The sequence below is a fragment of the Trichosurus vulpecula genome, chromosome 6, assembly GCF_011100635.1.
Source record: "Trichosurus vulpecula isolate mTriVul1 chromosome 6, mTriVul1.pri, whole genome shotgun sequence".
Lineage (NCBI taxonomy): Eukaryota > Metazoa > Chordata > Mammalia > Diprotodontia > Phalangeridae > Trichosurus > Trichosurus vulpecula.
This window is the reverse complement of record NC_050578.1, coordinates 237307276-237313202: the sequence shown is the minus strand read 5'-3', so window position 1 is coordinate 237313202 and position 5927 is coordinate 237307276. Positions and strand designations below refer to the sequence as shown.

General features: G+C 41.8%; 1 pseudogene; it reads right to left on the bottom strand.

Moving 5' to 3' along the window:
- Nucleotides 1–4997: 4997 nt before the first annotated feature.
- Nucleotides 4998–5526, bottom strand: LOC118855300 (annotated as a pseudogene).
- Between the last annotated feature and the right edge of the window lie 401 nt (nucleotides 5527–5927).

Below are 5927 nucleotides of genomic sequence, written 5' to 3'. Positions count from 1 at the left end.
ATCCTATTTCCCCCTGTTTATGCTTTTATTTCTCCCTTTCCCCTTCCCCTCCTCAACAAAGTTGTGTTTTTGACCACCACGTTCCTCAGTTTACCCTCCCTCTTCATTCCCCTCCCTTATCTTACCATTTCCCACTTACTACTTCTCCCCTCCCTTCTGACCACCCCCCTCCCGTTTTTCCCTCTTTCCCTTTTTACTTCCTGTAGGACAAGTTAGATTTCTATACTTATCAAGGTATGTTATTCCCTTCTTGAACCAGATCAGATGACAGTAAAGCTCAAATACTGCTGTTCTCCCTCCCTTCTTTCCCTCTGCTATAATGTTTTTTGTGCCTCTTCATTTGGTGTAATTTACCCTTTTCTACTACCTCCTTACCTCTTCTCTCATAGCCCTCCCTTTACATCTCTTAATCATGTTTTTTATCCTTATATCATTTATTTCATACAGGCATTCACAATCTATGTGTATCCCTTATAATTGTCATAATAGCTGTACTATTCTCAAGACTGACATGTATATGTATATATATATATATATATATATATATATATATATTCTTTAAGGACTTGATTTCATCAGTGTATTTTTTTCCATTTTTCCTTTTACCTCCCTAATTTGGTTTTTAAAATCCTCCTATAGCTATTCCAACAATGTTTTTTTGGGCTAGAGACCAGTTCACATTACCTTTTGAGGTATCAGATATGCGTATAGTGTCATTGCTATCCTCTTCCAAATTGGTATTTTGATCATGCCTGTTTCCATAAAAAGAATCAATGGTCCTCGGGTTTTTGTGGTTTTCTTCATGTTGGTTAGCCTGTTCCTGGATTTACAATAAATTTCTACCTTTGGGGCTCAGGGCTCTCTGTCCCAGCTTTCTTATTCTGGGGATTGTGAATTATAGCCTTCAGTTTCCTGAGGTGTGGGGGAGAGGTCTGGCTCCCTGATGTCTCTTTCCCTAGGCTTGCTCTCCAGCAATGTTTCTCTTCAGCAACGGTCTCAGCTCTTTATTGTTTGAGCTGGTATGGGCACTTCCCCTAGGGAAGCAAGATTATGTCTGGGCTCCTGGTGTCGACCCCTGCTGGCTCTGCCCCTCTGAGACTAATGAACTTCTACTATTTGGCCACTGAAGCCCTACTTCTGTCTCCTATGTTCCAGCATTCTTTTTTTCAGAGGAATTCTCTGGGTGGGGAGGGATTAGAACCATTTACCTTGCCATCATGTCTCCCGGAAGATCAAGAGGCCGCGTTTCATACCTTTGGGCTATAAGCCTCAGGAGTTGGTAATTCATGGCTGGTGCTGTTGTGCTGCCTCTTGTCATTTCCACAGAGTGCCATCATGTGTTGGGAGGTCTGGGGATCTCTGCCAGTTTTGGGCACCCAGCTTTCTCCCAGCCTGTCTCCTATGTGGGTTTCCTGGCTGGCCACTTCTGCTTTGGTGCAATCTGTAGTATCTCCAAAAGCCGCGTGTTCTCCAAGCCTACAGATTTGTTCCTTCGGCCTTTCAGACTCTCCTCGCTTGGAAATTTGCCCCACTCAGACTGCTCGCAGTTTCTAACTCTCTCAAATCTGCTCAAATTCACTTTTTTATAGGAATCTGACAGAACTTGTGAGAAAGCTCCGGTAAGATGCTGTTTTCATGCGGCCATCTTGGCTCCGCCCCCAATATTCATGTTCTTATACTTTCTTTATAATGAGGTTAGAAAGAATAAATGTAGATTACTAAAGTAACTCTGTATTCAATGGAGTGTAGCATTTCAAATTTTCATTTAATGTCTGTCATAGACACAGTAGCCAAGTCATTTACCTTCTGCTATGTTCTTTGATTTCCTCCTAGCTCTTTGATAAATATAACCCCTTATAATAATTGATCACAAAATCTCAATCTCTCTCTTTCAAACATGGCTTATTAATTTTAAGATGATTCACATAGCCCTAGTGATGGGCATCCAGAATCCTTCACTAGGGAACATGGTATAGAGCAAGGTAGTCACAAATAATGCCCTGAGAAGTCTGATCAGAAAAAGGCCTGGAAGAGCACCATATGGGAAGATCCATCTGTCACTATGAGCTCTTTAATCATAGAATCTAATCTCCATCAATGAGATCTTCAAATGTAAAGGGCTAGAGTAGAGAGGGATGATGTAGTTCTCATACTCCCCAATGAGGCAGCAAAAATGGCAAAGTACATGAGTCAAGAGACACAGGGTCTAGTCCTAACTCTTTGGTTAAACAGTTTTGTGTCCATCAACCTCCCCCGTCCAAATTTCTGCATCTGGAAAATAGGATTAGGTGAATTCTAAGGTACCGTTATGGTTAACATTTTATGAGGTCTCATGCCATGCAATAGTTATTTTCAGCTCTATTGTAAAGATACCTCATAAATCAGAGGCATTCACATTCTTTTTAGCTTCAGAGGTAAGAACTAATATAGGAGAATGGATCAATATCCTTTATAGACTGGATATATTGTTATTGGAGTTATAAAAACCTGGATTCAAATCCTGCCTTACACCCTTAATATCTGTGTAACTCTGGCCTCATTTCTCTATCATATAAAATTAGAAAGTTAAACTGAATGACCTGTAAGGTTCCTTCTCACTTAAAATCAATGATTTTATGAAAATGGGGGAAAGCAGCTTTAAATTTAATGAAAGGAAAAGCTTCTAAACAATTAGGATTACATAAGAGCAGAATGGGCTGCTATAGGAAGGAGTAACTTTCCCCTCAATTGAGGTTTTCAAGCAAATATTCAATATCCACTGGTTGAGTATATTGAGGAAGAAATTCTTATACACATACAAGTTATACATATACAGAAGAAACAATACAAGGAAAAAGTCTCTCTTAAGATCTTTGGAATTGATTGTGTGACATGGGAGACACTGGAACAGGACAACCCAGTATGTCGAACCCTCATCAGAGAAGGTGCTGTGCTTTATGACCAAAGCAGAATTGAAGTAGCTTAAAAGAAGTGTTAGATGTGCAAATTTACAGAATCCATGCCAAATGTTTGCATACCCTATTTGTGCCCAACCTGTGGTAGAACATTGCCAAGTTCATATTGGTCTGATCAGCCACAGTTGGACGTGCTGTAACTGATTCTGGCATAGTGATATCATTTTGGTCCTCTTCAGGAATGAAGGACAATGACCATTCCTAGGCTATCTAGCATCTAAAGTCCCTACCAACTCTGACATTCTGTGATGCATCCATAACCACCTCAACACTTCTCTTAACTCAGTGTTTTCTTCTTCCTATAGAAGCCATTGATTCATCATCACAACCACTTTTCCAGGACATTTGGTCATTATTAGTCTTTGGATATTCACAACTTTCTTTGTTTTTGTTCTGTTCAAGTGAGTAACAAGAAAGAAGGAAAGTCATTAAGAGAATTGACCAGACCAAGGAGGAGAAAGGCAACAGATCTATATCCACACAAGATATATAGCAGGATTAAGTACAATTGGAGTTACTTCACAGAGCCCCAGGGATGTGATTCAGTATTGATCAGGAAAAGACTATGATTGGGATCCTGACCCAGATGGTTTGAGATAAATGCCCTAAAAGTAGTGGTAAGTCCCAATGTGTTTTAAATAATATAAAGATAATGATTGAGAGGCTGTGTCGAATAGAATAGAAGCCTGGTTTAAATAATGTCTCCAGAACATAGATAGTGGCTGAGCGACCATGAACTAGCCAAACCTCACGGTGCACTAGGCAGTGTTCCTAAGACCATAAATTGTAGGACAGTTTCTGATCTGCTTTGGCAGAGAGTTTCTTTCCCTCCAAAAAGCTCTTTTTAGCAGCAGCTTACGTTATTATATTATTCTAAATTTTAAAGAAGCATTTTTGTTGTAACAACTTTATGAAATAATTAAGGAAACTGTTGGATGGAGATTTAAAAATAAATAATGAGCTTACTGGGACTTGGAAGACCTACTATCAAAGGTGTGCTTCATATTTCCTATGTAAGACTTTGGAAAGATCATCTGTCTTTCTTCTCCCATACAATGAATGGGTTCGACCAGAGCAAGGGTTAACCTGGGACCTGTAAACTTATTTCTCAAAATATTTTGATAAATATTTCAACATAATTGTTTTCCTTTACAATCTGGTGTATTTAATTTTATTTTATGCATTTAATAATATTTCTTTCTAAGAATGGGTCCAGAGGCTTCTCCAGACTACCAGAGGAGTTTATGATACAAAAATAGAAGCATAAGAATCTCTGTGGAAAGATGATGTAATGTCAAGACAGACAGATGCCAAGGTCCCCTAAAAGTACTCCACTGGACTTAGCAAAGATACTAGTCTATGAAGAAATAACACGAATTACTTGTGAGCTCTTTCATTCAGACCAAGATCCAGAGATAGACTTATGAGATTCTGCAGACACCGGGAGATAGACAAGCTAGGGAATATGGAAAGCAGACCAGAGGGCAGCTCTGGGGGATTCCTGGCTGGAGTTCACTCAGCATCAGCTTCCTCAAGCCCAGTACAAACAGCCCTAGACAAAAACCAGACCAAGCTATGCGTGAAGCAGTAGCTTTTGGATGGCAGAATGTAGAAGTAGCCCCTGAGCTTGTTAGGAGTTGGAGAAGGCCCTCAGGTAAAGCCTAATGCCTTTGGTATTCACAGGTACCAGAACTCAGTATAACCTTGTAGTCTCTTGGAAGGAGAAACACTCAGGGAATAAAACCTGAGGAACATAGTGACCCAAAACAAGTCAAGTAAAGCCTTGAAAAAAATGTATTCTAGCCAAAAGGATTACAAGACTACATGTGTCTTTCCACTCCTTTCTGTGGTTACTGGTAGGTGCATGAATCTTCTGTCATTAAAAACTGCCTTTATAGTTAAAGGTCTTTTCTTGGTCACTTGCAAAATACATTGTCATTGAAATTCTATTTTTTTTTTTTTTTTTTTTTGCTGGGTGAGCAGCTAGCTTTATTGTGGGCGTTCTTGGTTGGGCCTTGGGGCTGCCTGCGCAGGCCACTCCCTCTAGTCATGCTTCAGGCTCAGCCACTCGAACAGGTACTCGCCCAGCCCGGATTGGGGGTCCACCTGAACATGGCGCAGGGTGGTCAGATGGTTGCCCAAGCGCTTCAGAAGCTTCACTTTTTCACCCAGGTAGTGGCTCTCCAGGAAGTCACAGAGCTGTGGATCCTCTTGGCTCGAGCCCAGGGCGTGCAGCTTCAGGAGGGCCTGGTTCAGGTCCTTCTCCAGGTTCAGGGCAGCCTGCATGGCATCCAAGCTGCGGCCCCATTCATCTTGGGCAGGTTTCTGCACAGCCTGGAGGAGGACACGGCCCCCACGCTGATTCTGGAGCCTCATAAGGCGCTCGGCACCCTCGTGTTTGTCCTTCACCAGCTCACGGTGACACCCTAGGCAGGGAGACATCGTCCAGATCGAAATAGAAACCCAGGGACAGGTAGGAGTAGGAGGCCTGCAGGTACAGGTTGGCCAGGCGGTTGATGGCATCCTCGGCCTCAGAGGAGAAGTTTTGGCGGATCCGGGAGCTAGAGCTCATGGCACCGTTGGCGAAGGGAGGAGGCGGCTGGTCCCGGAAGCAGGAGGCGGCTGGTCCCAGGGGCTGACAGACTGCAGAAAGGTGAAGTTGAAAACCGAGGGGAGCTGGGGGACCCCAGATCTGTTTCCTCCAAACACTGTTGAAGCAAGAACCAGAACTGGGAGACGTGGTGCCGAAATTTTAAATTTTAACCTCTGTGAAACCTCTTAGGAATTTGTAGCATAAGGTCATTTTTTCCAGAAGACAATCTTTTTTTATATACTTTAGATTGGTGCTTTATTTCCTATGTTCAGAAGTTCTAAGCAGTTTTCTTTTTCTTCTTTTTTTGGTATGATTTTGTTTAGTATGATGTTCAGGTTTTTTCTTTTCTTTTTTGGATAGGTCTTTTTCTTCTGGGAGAC